Source organism: Petaurus breviceps, unplaced genomic scaffold, assembly GCF_028583685.1.
Source record: "Petaurus breviceps papuanus isolate PSGF00001 unplaced genomic scaffold, PetGlider_PUasm1.0 76, whole genome shotgun sequence".
NCBI lineage: Eukaryota > Metazoa > Chordata > Mammalia > Diprotodontia > Petauridae > Petaurus > Petaurus breviceps.
This window is the reverse complement of record NW_027186473.1, coordinates 3,311,209-3,328,333: the sequence shown is the minus strand read 5'-3', so window position 1 is coordinate 3,328,333 and position 17,125 is coordinate 3,311,209.

Genomic DNA, 17,125 nt, shown 5'->3' with positions numbered 1-17,125 from the left:
AGCTCCAGGCCAGATTACCCAGTATCCACTAAAACATTTCCCCACCCCCTTAGGATAAAACCTACTTTATTATTGTCCCTTGAGTTTAATTCCAATTTCTCCCTATCTTTTAATTTTATTTCTTACAATAATATTTATATAAATACAGATGCAGTTTCCTTCAGTAGTATATCAATCTCCTGGAAATTGATCCAAGATCAAAGTTTATAATAGTAGCAATTATGTCGATGTTTGTAGATGTCCTAAAACCTTGGACAATTAGATAGCATGGGGGAAAGAGCTTATAGACTCTAGAATACTCCTTAGATACTTTATAAACTTTGTTTATAAAAGAGGAAAGACAACCTGCCTCTTTGGGCCTTCAATAAATCAATACATACTTATTAAGTACCTACTATGTGTCAGGTACTGTACTGAGGAGAGAAAAAAAGACAAAAGACAGTCCCTGTCCTCTAGGAGCTTACAATCTAATGAATTTTAATGACATCAAGAGTACACTAATACGAAGAATCAGGGTCAAGAATTTTAAAAGGGCAGGGGAGTAAATTTTCTACTAAAAAGGACCCAGGTCCTTTCCTACATCACATGTCCCCTGTGACAATTGTTAGATTTATAATTTTAAATTACTTAGCAACACTTTTCTTCTTTTTTTGCCTACTCAAATTATTCCAAATACCAGGTAAGCATTTCTGACAGCTATGGTGGCAGGCTATACCCTGAGACTACAAATATCCTATAGGGAAACAATACCTATTGAATTGTTATGGAACATATTATGTAGAGTAGATTATAAGAAAGAATTATGGCCAGCTAATAATATTACTCCTGCTATTAAGAATGAGTCACATCTTTCCCAGTGCCTAAAGTCACTCCAAAAGAGTGAGTCAGCTCCTAGGGGAGCAGCATATTAGTAGGCATCTTACTTCCCCCTAAAGTTGAAATTCCTTTTGTTTCCAAGTCTTTGCCTGTGCTGGCCTACGCACACAAGCCCCTTCATTGCTTTCCAAATAAAATTCCTACCTCCAGGAAGCCTTCTCTGATCAGTTCTACCTATTATAAAACCACCTGCATCATCCCTTGGCTACTCTTATAATTGCAGTCTTTATCTTTGACATAATTCCTAGCAATTATCTCCTTGCTTTTTTTTCACCTATTAAGCTGTAAACAATCTGGGAGCAGGAACCATGCCTAATCTTGTCTCTGTAATTTAAGTGCCTCATAAACGTAAGGTACTCCATGGTCGCTCACTGAGCCATATTCGTCCTGTCACACTAATGCCCTTTTAGTGAGATTCTTTCTTTGTTGTAGCATTACCATAAGTGTAATCTTTTGGCAGTCAAAGTCTTTCACTACTGGAGCCTGCTCCCCAACACATAAAAACTCAAAGGTTTGTTGTTGTAGTATAGTCATTTCAATTGTATCTAACTTTCTGTGACCTCATTTGGGGTTTTGTTGGCAAAGGTATTAATGTCATTTGCCATTTCCTTCTCCAGCTCATTTTACAGATGAGGAAGCTGAGAAAAACAGACAACTACCGTGTTTCCCCGATAATAAGACCTATCCCGAAAATAAGCCCTCCCCTTACTGTGTAAGATTCCTCAAAAATAAGCCCTCCCCCGAAAATAAGCCCTATTGAGATTGCTACTGTAGTGAAGGTGATCCCCTGCGCTACACGCTACATTACGGTACCCACTGTATGCACCGTTCCCCCCCCCCCGGGTGAAACGCACGCCGCGCTCCGAGCTGCATACAATCAGAGCTGCAGCAGTGAGCGCATCATCCTGTTCTTCCCCAGTGATTTGCTTGCTGGCGCCATTGAGAGCAGTGCCGCGGAGGAGAGCTGAGGCAGGACAACATAAGCCCTCCCCTGAAAATAAGCCCTCTGGTTTTTTTCTTTCCAAAAAAATTAATAAGACAGTATATATGATAATATATATTATTATTATATATCGGGGAAACACAGTAGGAGGTATCTGAGCCTGGATTTGAACTTATGAAGATGAGTCTTCCTGATGCTAGGCCCAGTACTCTTTCCTCTGTACCGTCTAGCTGCCCTGTATCAAAAGATATTAATAAGCATTTTATTTTTTGCTTTTTGGAAGGGGGAGGGCAGGACAATTGAGGATAAGTGACTTGCCCAGGGTCACACAGCCCGTGTTAACTGTCTGTGGCCAGATTTGAACTCAGGTCCTCCTGATTCCAGGGCCAGTGCTCTACTTACTGCACCACCAAGCTGCCACAATAAGCATTTTTAAAGGAAGAAAAGTAAGCTATCAACAAGATACAAAAAATGGTTGAAATGATTAATAGTATTGTTGTTCAGTCATGCCTGACTCTGTGACTCCATGGACCATACTGCCCGTTGAGTTTTCTTGGCAAGGATGCAGGAGTTTGTTCTCCATTTCCTCCTACAGTGTATTAAGGTAAATAGTAAAGGTTAAATGACTTGCCTAGAGTCACACAGATAGTGTCTGAGACTGGAATAGAATTCAGGTCTTCCTAAATCCAGGCCCAGCAATTTATCCAATGAATCACCTACCTGTCTCCTAATAATGACATAAGTATGAATCAAAACAACTCATAGTTTCACTTCACCTTCATCAATGTTGTGAAAGATAAAAATAGTAAATGTGGTGGACTGTGGGAAGAAAGAAACAACGATATACTATTGGTAGAACTGTGAACTATTCTGATCATTTTGGCAAATAATTTGGAATTATACTGAAATATATTAAATATATTTATATAATATGGTATTTACATAAATATAAAAATATATTAAAATACTAAAATAGGACCATACTATTTTATCCAATAATACCATGCCTAGGTATATACTACAAAGATGGTAATTTTAAAAATAATGTCGATAAAATATCATTTCTAAAAAGCTATCTTATCACACCATCTGCTTACTGAACTTCTTCTGTAATTTCCCATACCTAAAAAATGAACAAATGAACAAAAAGGTTGTCCTTGACTCTACCACAACCACAAGTTCCATTGTCCTTGACTATTAATTTCCCATAAAGAGTAGCATGCCCAAACTCTTTCAATCTGCCTTCCATCTATACCATTTTTCTATCTAATGTCACCAATGATATCTTTATCCACAAAGTTAATGGCCTCTTTTTCTGTCCTATCCTCTTCTTCCCCGGCTTCCAGGCTTCATTGCCACATTTAACACTAAACATGTTTTCCTTTTTGATACACTTTACTTCAGAAGAAATCAGCCCAGGAGAGTTGAAGTATGCCCAAGAATAAAACTGCAAAGACAAGAAAAGGTAATAATTTCAGTAGGGATTTAAAAATAGGATTTATTTGAAGAGACCAATGTAGACACGTAGGTACCTCATCAAACACCTTAAATTTGAAAAAGAAATGCATACAAGATGGAAGTAAGACAAGGTAACAAAACATTAATATGAGAGATTGGTTCAGTCCTATATAAAATAATGTCAGTAGTGCTAAATCTCAGAATTAGCTGAGCCTGGGCAAGAGAAGAGAAGCAAAAAATGTTTGTTCTTAAGCTATGTTGGGAGAAAAAAGAGGGGATGAAAGAAGGAAAAGGACTTTATTTAGAGCAGATGGGAAGATGATAAATGTAAAGAGTGACAAAGTAAAGCTGAGTAATTCTTATCTTTTTTTTGTTTTCTTCATAGAGAAGTATTTTTGCCCCAAATAAATAAGGTAATAGTAGCAGTGCAATTAGTTTCCCTTCACCAATTCAGGTCACATGGAAAGAAGAATTATATTACTGAACTCTGAAGGAAAAGGCACGTATGATGGCTGAAATATTATCATTGATATTTGAAAGATTATGAAAAATGGGAACAGCATCACAATACTGGAGAAGAACAATGTTCCAATTTTTAAAAATAGGAAAATAAGAGAGGCTAAAACCTATAGATTGGTGAGCTCAGTTTACTTCAATTCTTGGGAAAATCCTTGAACAAATTTTTAAAGTGATGGTTGGAAAACATAGAATGTGAGGTAGGGTTTTCAGTATGGCTTCATCAACAAGTGGTCGTGCCAGAATTACTAAACCAGTAGGTGAAGGGACTGATTTGTATAAGACATTACCTAGAGTTTAGGAAAACTTTGGGTAAAACGTCTCATATTATGCTTATGGATGAGAAGGAAGTATTTTACTAAGACAAATAATAAAGTCAGATAAATTTAGAAGTGACCAGGTTGCCCAATTCACAGAAAAACCATTAATGGTTCAATATCTATGTAACAGAAGATCACCAGAGCAGAACCAGAAGTATATGTGTGTCTGTGCCATTTTACTTTTTTTAATCAGTGACTTCCTTGTATAATGCCATGGTGCTATCTGTAAATTTGATGAAGATGCACAAAGCTGACAATGATGGAGAAAGTAGCTAACGTAGGGGATGAGTTAAGATTCAAAAGAATCATGGACCCTACCTCCCAGTGTTCTTGTAAGCCTCGAGTGAGAGAATATTTATGAAATGTTTAACATAATGACTGGTACATAGTAGGTATTGAACAAATACTTATTCTCTTCTCCATTCATTTGAAAATTTCAAGTAGAATCTGGACAATTATTTGTCCAGTATGTTATAGCAGGGGTTCTTTTCTTCATTTTTACATGTTTTTTTATGTTTGTCATGTAATTGAATTCTTTACTCCTTTCCTTCTCTATTTTGTTCATATATATTTTAGGAGTATATTCTGTTCCTCTGAAGACTGTTTAATAAATATGAATATGATATGTCATCATTAATATTGTCTTCAATACAAATGCAAATTGTTTCTAAGATATTTCTGAGATATTCTTTATTTATGATTTTATTATTAACTATACAGATCTCTGTATTGTGTTTATAGTTTCTGAATTTATTTCTACTTTTATGGCTATATGACCTTAATATGATATGCCTAGTATTTTTTGTCTTTTTAGATTTATTTGCATTATTTGTTTTCCATTACATGATCACTTTTTTAAAGTCCCATGCAGTTCTGAGAAATATGTATATTCTTTAATGTTCTCATTCTGAAGGTGTCATACATCATTGAGCTTTATTTTTCCCTTTATGAATTTAGACACACTGAAATTTGTAGTATATAGATTGAATATTTATATTAGTTTGTTGTTTATGATTCCTTAAGCAAAATATAATTTCCTTGTTTATTGACATTTATATTGTGGACTTTTTATTTTTACTTTGATGGTATGATTAAAGCTCCTTCTTTTTGAATTTACATGATGCATAGTAAATTTTATTTTAAACTCTCATTTGTATTTTATGTATGTCCTTGCTTTCTATTTATTGTTCTTTTAAGTAGCATACTATGAGATTTTGTTTTCTTGTCCAATCTGTCACTCTCTTTGGTTTTATTGGATTGTTTAATATATTCTTATAGAACATTTTAAAGTTAGATTTATGTTTTCCTTTATTATATCTTTATTTCTTTCCCTCCCTATATTAGATTTTTTATTGTTTCCCTTCTAAGTTTGTATTGTTCTTCCCCCTCCCATAATACATTTTGCTTAATCTATTTTGCAACCCTGTTTCCACAGGCTTACTCGCCTCACCAACCTCCTTTCCCCATTTGTCAACCATTTCCATAGTTTGGAAATTATTTGGAAATTTCCATAGTTTGAAAAGTTACTTTATTATATTTCTTTCTTCCTTCCTTCCTTTTATTCTTTCTTTCCTTATTTTTTCTTGCTTTCTTTCTTTGTTCTTTCTTTCTTTTTCTTTTTTCATTTTCCTTTCTCTCTTTATTCCTTCCTACCTATTCCTTACTCTTTTCTCCACTTCTTTTTCTCTTCTTAGTTAAGCAGTTAATTTGAAATATCCCCATCTGTCTTCCCTTCCAACAACTTGCTCCTTTTTCTTCACTGTTTCCTAAAAATTATTTTTACCTCATACTCTTCTTTAATTCTCTTCCTTTTCTTCCTATTCTGAACTTTTATTATTTTATTCATGGACTTTATGCCTATTCATTCCTTCTTTAGTCTTTTTTTTGGTTGTTCTTTGTGGAATTAAAGTTCCAGAGTTCCAACTCTTTTGACCATTTCATTTTTGATGTAGAGGTTATGGCTGATGCTATTGCTGTCTTTATCTTTGTAGATGTTATGACCCTCAACTTTTTTTTTTCTTTTGTGCCTCATTCTTAGGAGCATCAATTTATAGAGCTGGTAATGAAAACAGAGGGATTGTCCCATGACAGATTTTTTCAGGTCCTCAATTATTTATTCCAATTTTGCCCTCTGATCATCTCATGATCTTTCACTTTCACATTTGTCTTGAAATCTTTTCTAAGGATACTTTACCTTACACCCATTGGAGTGCAAGTTACCCCTATGAACTCCAATTTCTTTTCGTGGTTGGGATGTTAACCATGGAAGGAACATACTTTCTCAAAGCAAATGCTCATCCTTTATACCAAATCCCTGAGATGAAACCCATTGTGAAACCACATTTCCCTTTACAGAATATAGAATATACCTTTTCCCCCATGTGAATGCTTTTCATTGTGCCCCTTACCCTTTGAGTTTGAAACCTTCTTTTTCCTTTCCCCCCATTTTCAACCACTTTACCTATTCTCTCAGTCCCCTGCAGTCCTTCTACTTCCTAATAGACTACATAAGTTATCATTTCTTCATTATTCATTCACAGGTTTCATTAGTATACTTCACCCTTCTCTTTTTTATACAGCCTTAAATTATGCAATTTAATCTCATGAAAGACATTGATAGTCCTTATAGAAGAAAGTTGTGAGACTTAGGCTATGGTGTTTAAGACCTGCTCCTCACAATTACTTCAGGGTTTTTTCAGAAATTTCAGTTTAATCATTATAATCTTGTATACTTAAAAAAAAAGAAAACAGAAAGAAATATCCTAATCTATCTGTTATGATTATTGATGGTTTAACCCAACAGATGCATTTTTATTTTATGTTTTATGTTTAGTTCACATGATGCATTTCCACAAGATTTTGAGTTACAAAATGTCTCCCTGTCTTTCCCCTAAACACTACCCCCAAAAGAACGATCCCACTGTGTACCCCCTCCCTCAATCTGCTCTCTCCTATATCCACCCACATTCCCCTCTGACTTTCCAGTAGGGCAATATGGATCTCTATACCCCAGTGCCTGTATATCTTATTTTCCAGTTGGATGTAAAAAAATAATACTAATATTTTTTTTAAACATTTGATTTTAAAACTTTTGAATTCCAGGCTGCCCTGAGGCTAAAGCCACAGACTCACCTGGGGCTGGGCTCTGCTCCCATTGTTGTCACTGTGAAGGATCCAGTAGGCCTGCCGGGCTGTCTTCAGTGGGAGTTTTTTTTTTCTCTCTCTGTCACTTTGTGGGTTCTGTAGCCTTAAAGTTTATTTAGAGTTATTTTTATAGGTATTTGAGGGGGTTATGGAGGGGGAAAACAGTTTTCTTGCTTCTGTGCTGCCATCTTGGCTCCATCCCCCTCAACAGATGCATATTTAACATTGTCTCTAGATATTTAGTAATTTATTTCATTATTTATTATTTTCTTAGGTTTTAATTATTTTTCCAATTTTTTCATTGGATGAAGTGTATGCAAGTCAAATCACTCTTTTACTAAATGACCATTCTTTTTGTTGACAAATAGGCTAAGGTTTTCACCTTATATCATTATGCTGCACTTTGATCTCCTTTGCTTTTCAGAATATATATTACATCCTCTTTTGCAGTTTATTGTGCAGCATGGTCATTTTTTTTTCAAATTTCCTTTCCATTATATTTGAAAATGTCTTCTCTGGTAGCTTGCAGAATTTATTGTCACTGGAACTGCTATATTCAGCCATGATGTGTATTAGAGTATATAATACAGACCAGAAAACTTATTGATCCTCCTTCCAAATCTCATCATTTACTTTTGACTGAATTCCATCCATACCACAGGTAGATTCTAGGCAGATAGGAGCATTCCCAGTGAGGTTCCACTCTCCTCTCCTTAATGTTTGGTGGAGCCAGGGACATACCTTCAGCCCTAGTAACCTCAGTTCTTTACTTATGCTACTGCTGAATCAACATCTGCTGGTTTGTTTTAGTTTGTTTGTTTGTTTTTTGCATCATTGAAGGACAATCAAGATTTGATGTTCCTAGCAGAGCATCATAAGCCTTGGAGTTCTCTAACCTAAGGTCTTCCAGAGACAGTAGGAAACATCACCTCACCCACCCCCCAATGACTCAATATGTACTTTCCCCTTTTTTTAGACACCTTGACAGATTCTATGTTGTCTGCATGTTATAAGATGATAATGAGGGAAGAGTAAGGTAGGAGTGTGGGGAAAGAAACTTTGCAGTAGAAGAGAAATCATTTAGTGGGTCCGAAAACACAATGTAAGAGAACCCTAGTGGAGTTTATAAGCTAGGGGGATAGGGTTCCTGAACATATTCACTATGACTTAGCATTCTCCATTGTAAATTCACAAAACTTCCTTTATTGGGCTTCTGGCTTTCTTGTCCTGTGAATTTGGCTATAATTGTTCCATATCTGCCAAATAATTCCTTTTTTGATTTAAAAGGAGAATAATTTGATAGAGGAGACTGGAGAAAACATCTTGTTCTCCATCGTATTGGTCACTTGAACTGAAAGTCCAATATTTTACATTTTTGTTAAGAAAGTATAGACTTAAGGGGCGGCTAGGTGGCACAGTGAGTAAAGCGCTGGCCCCAGAGTCAGGAGGACTTGAGTTCGGTTCTGGCCTTAGGCACTTAACACACACACACACACACACACACATGCATGCACACTCGCAGGCACGCACACAAAAACTAGCAGTGTAACCTTGGGCTAGCTACTTAACCCCAATTGCCCTACAAAAGCCACAAAAAAAGAAAGTATAGACTTAAAAAAAGAAATTATTCCTGAACTCAGGAATATGTGAGAGTTTACAGTCATCAGCTCTAATGCCACCAGTGTTAATGCCTGCCACTAATTCCAGACTTTCTATGCTCTAGGTCAGCTGATATGATGGAAAAGGTATGCCTCCTTGGAAAGTAGAACCAGGAGAAGGATATTATTCTGGTGTAACCCTGAATATGGCAGCCCAGTGGACAGGGAATGGTATTAGAGTGAACATCCAGAACTCTGCTAGATGGGGGCGGGGGAGCAGTACTCCTCAAAAGCTGTCATCTGAAACAAAGCTCTAGGCATTCTGTGCTAAATCCAACTCAAATGTGTGCTAGCTATGTGTATTCTACAAATGTATTGTTATGCCTTTCTTTTAAGCCATGAGATATATCACAGTACACCTTCTCTGAAACAGCTATTGCTTCAGCAGGAATTCCACAAGGACCTGTGTCACAAAATATGCAAGTTAATGGACATCAAGTACACTTGGTATAGTTGGCTTTGCAAACATATTATCATTGGCCCAGAAAGGTCAATTAAAATTTTCTACTTTCCCCTAGATGATCACCCATTAGTGGCTTCAACTAAATTATAATGGTGTCATAACAATTCCTTGGCTCTAAGTCTCTAGTCCTTGGGCTGCCACCAAAAACATGGACTAACTTCCACTGATGTAATTGTAGAGAAGGGTAATTCTTATGAATGCCAAAAGGTTATGCAGTGAGGGAAGAGGGCTGCTAACTAAATTTCCACTTCTGGATTTTTTTAACTGAAGTATTCATTCTTTCTTTTTTTTTTTCCTGGGGAAAGCCAAGTCTCAATATTAAAATGAGAGAATCAGGTGCTAAACTGGAAGAGAAAAAATAGCCTGAACTGTATTTACTAAAACAGTAACCTCAAAAGTATAGGTTTGATATAAGAAATGACCTCTTAATTTCCCTTGTCTCATTCAGCTAAAACTACTGATAATGCTGTAGTGGGGAGTGGGGAATTTCATTTAAGGTCATGTTTTATAAATGGAATTTGTAACCTTCAAGTAAGAATGGTGTTTCTTCTGGATGAGAAAAATTATACTTGGAAGAGAAGAATGCTTTAAGTAACTGAGGATTTCATCAATATTTCTTTTTTCCAATTACTTATTCAATTTTATTATTTCTCCCAGTATTGTCTATTAGAAGTTATCTCTTCATTTTTCTAGAAATTGAGCCTAGAACTAAATGTGACATGTGTCACAGCATTGAGAAGAACATCAATCTGGCTTCCTTGAAAAGGTTAGTAAGGCACCAGTGACTTCTAGGAAAACCTCATGAAATATTGCAACAATAACTGTGGAAAACACGATTTGAAAAAGGATTTTATGGGATCAATGAATGTGAAAGCATTTCCTACATGATTTGATCAATGTGTCTGACTCTTCCTGACCCCATTTGGGGTTTTCTTAGCAAAGAAATTGGAGTACTTTGCCATTTCCTTCCCTAGCTCATTTTACAGATGAGGAAACTAAGACAAATTGGGTTAAATGACTTTCCCAGGGCCACATAGTAAGTGATTGAAGCAGGATTTGAATTCAGGTCTTTCTGCCTCTAGGTTCAGCATTGTGCCACCTAGCTGTCCTGATTTGATCATTAGGGACCCATTTTACACCTTTTCCCTGAATTTTCATAGCACCTCACAAGTATAGGTTTGATATAAGAAGTGACCTCTTAATTTCCCTGTTGATGGTGCGTATTTGACAAAATGTTTCCTACCTCAATCAAGAGGAACAACAAAAAAACCATTGGCTTAGTGACATTATGCTTCCATCAAGCTTCAGTATTTTTGGGTATATTGTAGCATTTCATGTTAAATTATGAAACTGAACTAAATTGATTAAGTAAGAACATTTTAAAATTAATAATATTGTAGACGGAAGAAACTTCAACTAATCATATAGTTATGCTCTGGTCTCTTACAGCAGGTCAGGGATGATTTTCTCTAACCACTGACTCTGTCACATTCTTTGAATCCAGAATAAAAAAAAGCATGATGAACAAACAGTTCCATTATCAAGATTTTTTTAACAAATAGTCTGAATCTCTTATGCCTGTGATGTTTTTCCTGAGTGAAGTCAAATAAATTTCTACTCTTTATGATATTCCATAATTTACTTTTCACCTAGTTGAGATATTTAAAAGATCATTTTTTGACTTATCTTGACAAGAATAATGTCGATTAATCACACTTAAATTCTGGGGAACTAGGACTACATGTCATAAAGGTGAACTTAAATGGGTTGACCTTGACCAAGTTTTCATGGTTAGTAAATTGAGGGAACTGGGCTGGATGATCCTTAACATTGCGTATAACTCTGAAATTCCATAAATCTATGAATCCTTCATTTATTATACTGATTAAACATGAATTCCTTTTGCTGTAGTGCAAGGGTGGTGGGGCAAACATTTTCACTTATGAAGACAGAGCCTATTCCATTAATCCTTTCTCTAAAAAGCCCCTCTCACCCCCGCCACCTTTTAGTAGTTTTGCTACATACAATTCATTTTTATGTATTCCTCCTTAAAAGTGTCAACAAAAAAAAATCCAAATAGGATAACTGACCTTCTGTGTGAGTATAAAAAGGGAATTGGGGCCAGGAATTATACTGTGTTCCATTCAGAGCCAGTTGGGATAGAGTGTGGGGGTGGGGGTGGGCACACTACAAATTATGAGGAACTAGTGATCTGGAAGAGGCACATATATCATTATTTTTCTAAGTTATATCATTATTTGTTGATTATTTTTTGACATTCATTCTAAAAGTGGTGAATTTAAAAGAAAATTATAATAATATGCAAAATTTTATTATCAGTTCACCTAGACTCTAATCAACTAAATAACTTCTAGATGTATATTAATAATAGAATATAATTTATTTTATATAAGTATCAATCTATATTTTACTATAATTAATTTATACAATAATAATTAATCTATATAATTATTAATCTATATCTGTATATACACACATATGCATGCATGCATGTATACACAATTCTGAATAACATCTTGTGAACATATGCAATGAAGCCAGCATTTCTGGGTCCTTTCAGCTACACATAAAGAACATTTGCTTCTTAGCTTTAAGAGTATGACAGTGTAGTTGTTTCTTTAACAATCATTTTTTTCTTTTTCTATGCAATATTTCATGTGTACACCAGGCAAGGCACAACTTGTTTTTATATCAACACAATCCTTCTGCAAGGATTTTCAGATCCTCTGTGGAAGAGTTTCTGTCTTTTCTCCCTCTCCACTTCACTCTTCTCTTTCTCTCACATCTAGAGAAAACTAGGTGATTCAGTGGGTAGAATGCTAGGCCTGAAGTTATTTCACATCTAGCTTTAGACACTTACCAGCTGTGTGACCCTGAGCAAAACATTGAATCACTGTCTGCCTCAGTTTCCTCAACTATAAAATTGAGGCTCATTATAAGGATCATGCAAGATAATATTTGTAAACTACTTAGCAAAGCATCTGGTACATGTAGTCATTTCATAAATCCTTGTTTCTTTCCTTTCTTCTTTCTCTTTTCCATTTCTGATGGGGGAAACGGAGAGGGACGGTTCTGCACTGAGGCAAAACAAACAAACAAAAACACAAGATCTCTAGGGCCCAAACTTGGTCTAGGTGACCCTATGTCACTTAGGCCAAAGAAAGCAATCAAATGAAGATGCTCTCTCTCTCCTTAAACTGTCCAATATTTAGTGAATTCAAAGCTACTGAGTATAAAGAAAGAAGAGATAAAAACATCCAGTACTCTTGGAACTTGTAATGAGAACCTGTTTTCCTTTCCATATTTGCATGTCCTGCGTTTTACTGATTATCTGGAGAATGCCATAAGGATGGCATATCCCGTACATGTTTACCTAGAGATCATGTATATAGAGCTGGAAGATTTAACAGCCAGATAGTTCAACCCCGTTGTTTCACAGACAAGAAAACTGAAGGCTGAATGACTTGACCAAGGCCACATAGATAGGACCTTGAATCTAGTGATGTAGACTTCAAATTCTTTCTACTCTACTGCTGTAGTCTTGCCAGATTATGTTTTGACCAAATGTTCTAAAATCTGAGCAGATTTTTTTCTATGCATGATTAGTCAGTCTGTGATGTTTTCTTACTTTAAGTCTTCTGTTTTCTTATGTCTGCATATTAGACTCTGAACTCCTTGAGGGTAGGGAGAATTTGCTTGTTTTACTCTTTATGTTTCTAGCAACAAAGAACATGGTGCCTGGTACTCATAAATAGGCACTTTTTAAATGCTGAATTGAATTCAAAGCTATATTGTTGATGGGATAATTAGTCAATTATCATTTGAACTAGATGGACTCTGAGGTCTGTTCCAACTCCTAAGATTCAATGATAATGAGATGAATGGACCTATGGATTAGGAAGAATATTTTTGCACCCATGAAAGAGGTGAATTGGAGAATGGAAAGACTATGGGAGAAACAATTTGGAAATTACAGTAATATGATAAAAAAGATAGAAATTCAAAGGACTAGGTAAGGAGTGATGATCATGATAAGGATCATAGCTTGCATTTCTATTGCACATTAAGGTTTGAAAAGTGCTTCAAAAATATTTATCTTCACAACAACTCTAAGAGACCAATGGTATTTTGATCCTCGTTTTACAAAAGATGAAGCTGAAACAAACAAAGGCTAAGTGACTTACTCAGTGTCACAAGCTCTGAAGTACAATTGCAACTTAGGTCTTCTGATTGCAAGTCTAGGACTCTATCTCCTAACTGCCTTCAGGTGTCATTGTTGAAGGAGAAAGTTACATACTAATCACTATATGCAATTTGTTGTTATTATTATTTACTTATTATGTCCAAAGAACTCCCCTAGTAGCTAGGGCACAGTGATGGGAAATCTTCTATCAAGGCAGCCCATTCCAAGCTAGGGAAGACATAGTTATTATGGAAGTTTCCTTTGCATTAATCCAACACCTATGCTTCTATCATTAGGTTTTTGCAACCACCATTTCTATTTTATTCATTTGGGGGCATTTAGAACAAGTTAATTCCTCTTCTACCTGGCAATACACCTTCAAGCAATGGACAGTCACTGCCATATTTCCATTGTACTACTGTAGCCTCTTGCTAGATTCTATTTGTTTTGACCAAAGACACTAAAATCTGAGCAGGTGTTTCGTATGTATTTTCTTACTTTAAGCTTTCTATTTTATTGTCTGTGTATAGTAGACTTTCAGTTCCTTGAAAATAGGGTTCAATTTGCTTATTCTTTATGCTAGACATACCAAATTCCTTCAGTCTCATTAAGCAAACTGTCTAGTGACATTGGAATTCTAGTTGCTCAGCTCTAACAACATTTGTTTGCCAGGCCTTACTGAAATGTGATATCCAGGAGTCAATATAACCAAGGAGAGATATGGGCTATGCTAGTGTCGAGTTGGTTAGTTGAAATGACTGGTTTCTTGTGAATCCCCATGAAGATCTCGGGGAGACACTTCCTGGCCCTGTGCTGTATCATTGATTTGGATAAAGGAATAGATAGTTTGATATTTAAATTTGGGTATTCAAAAAGGCAAGAGAAACAGTAAACAAGTTGAATGATAATCCGGATTCCACAAGGTCTTAGACAAGCAGGAACGTTGGGCCAAAGATGCATAAGGGTAATGTGAATGATTTACACTTGGAATGGGGGGTGCGGGAGGGATTAGGAGACCGATTTCAAAAGGAAGAGATTGAGGAGACATTTCTAGATAATAATTCACCTTAAAAATAAAAAGGCTTAGCACCTCTAGTATAGCTGTTCTTAACCTGAAGTTCGTGAACTTTAAAAATATGTATTTTGATAATTATATTTCTATATAATTGGTTTCCTTTGCAATCATATGTATTTTATTTTATTATGCATTCAAAAACTTTTTTTTCCTGAGAAGGGGTTCATGGGATTCACCAGACTACTAAAAGGGTTCTATTACAAAACGAAAATAATAAATAAGTGAATGAATGAATAAACAAAGGTTAAGCATCTCTTTAATGGTTTACAAGATCACTATGAGTAAACAATGTTATATAAGAGTAAAAAACACTAATTAAATCATAGACTATATTGAATTAGTTTTAATTTTTATATCCATCTATATTTTATTGCATTTTCATTTATTTTGTTAAGCATTCAAACATTATATATTTTATTCTGGTTCAGGTAGCACTTGGCTCCTTGTGGATTGATAACTGTGTGTTTGACACCTCTGTTTAGGTAATCCTCTAAAATTATAGCTGCTGAAAAGAAGTTGATCTGCACTAGTAGGGGGAGTTTCCTCACCTGAGATTTCTTCACTCAATAAAATCCCAGATCCAGTCTCTATCTTAAATCATAGTTCTAGAGATAACAGTTCCCCTATAGTATGGTCAAGCCTTACTCTTAGAAAACTGTGTTTGTCTTTGGCTACCATACTGATAAACTCGAGTGTCCATAGTAAAGACAAGGCCCTTGAAATCAAGGTGAAGAAATTGGTTGAAGTGAAATTTAGCCTAAAGTAGAGAAGAGATAAGGATTACATGTTAACTTGTATTCAAGTATTAGAAGAGCTATCATGTGGAAAAGGTATTAGATTTATTTTGCTTAATCCCAGGAGGCAGAACTAGGGAAAAGTGGTGGAAGATGAAGTAAGGTAGGTCTAGACAACTGGGTAGTGCAGTGGAAAGAATGCTGAGCATGGACTCAAGAAGATTTGAATTAAAGGAGTGGCTAGGTGGTACAGTGAATAGAATGCCAGCCCTAGAGTCGGGAGGACCTGAGTTCAAATCCAGCCTCAGACACTTAACACAAAAAACTAGCCATGTCACTAGGCAAGTCACTTAACCCCAATTGCCCTCCAAAAAGCAAAAATTAAAAAAAAAGATATGAATTAAAATCTGACCACAGATGCTAGCTGTGTAACCCTGGGCAAATCACTTAACCCTGTTTGCCTCAGTTTCCTCATTTGTAAAATGAGCTGGAGAAGGAAATGGCAAATTACTCCAGTTTCTTTGGTATGAAAACCCCAAATTGGGTCATTAAGTGTTAGATATGACTTCAACAAGTGAGCATCAGAAGAAAAACTCTCTAACAATTAGATATCTCCAAAACTGTAATGGAGGCAGTAAGTTCCTACTTAATAAAGGCCCTCAAATACAAGCTGGCTACCATTTCTTGAACATGTTATAGAAGAGTTTTTTGTTCAGGTATGTATTATCTTCAGGCATGGCCCCTTAACTGTTCTCTGTTTGGATTCAGTCAAGGTACTTGAGGACCTACCCTTGTCCTTGAGGATTTCTGCGGTCCCTTCCAAATCTGAGATTCTGTGCTTCTATGACTGTGTGTCATAAATTGAAATTCTGATCAGAATTATACTTATGTGGACATAGAGGAAAGAATACAGGATGTTTTTTTGTCTGTTCTGTTTTGGTTTTTTCTCCTATATCTGGCACTGTGTATCTTTGGTCAAGTCATTTCATTCATCTGTGGAACTCAGTTTCAACCTTTGCACAAAAAAAGAGAAGGGACTCATCCATCTCTCAGGTCCATTTCTTCTCTAGGAATGGATAAAACCAGCGTTTATTAAATATGCTCATTCTTTGCATCTATTTCTGCCTTCTGAGAACAGAAATAACAAATGTAATGACTCTTTCACATGACAGCCCTTCAAATACATGAATATTATTAATATGCATCTCTGAAATCTTCTCTTCAAATTAAAAACATCCCTTCAAACAGTTTCTTTAATCTCATATGATGATGTGATTTTGAGGGCCTTTATAAATGCCAAGCAGTGTTCTAAGCCCTTAAAAAGAAGCAAATATGGCTCCTATACTCAAAGACCTTTATATGCCAAGAGGGGAGACAAAATACATAGAGGAGTGATTGCCAGAAAGGGATATTGCAGTTTAGAAAGTTACAGAGATGGTGAGTGGAATGATAAAACTCTTTCTCATATTAATGGCTATATTAATTTGATTATATTTCCAGAACTGGAAAGCAGGCAGGAGTTATGTTGGGAAAATGGTATATGCAACTGTAAGAAGGGGGTCAGGGTGTAAAGTGAAACATAGCTGAAACTGGCCTAGGTATAGTGGACCACATGAGACAGTTATCAATGAGAATAGTGAAGGCCTCAGAGTAGGAGTATGGAGAAGAAAAAGGTTTCTATATATGTAATAGAATTCTGTATCTGTCCATTCAGAAATGAGAGAATCACTGGAT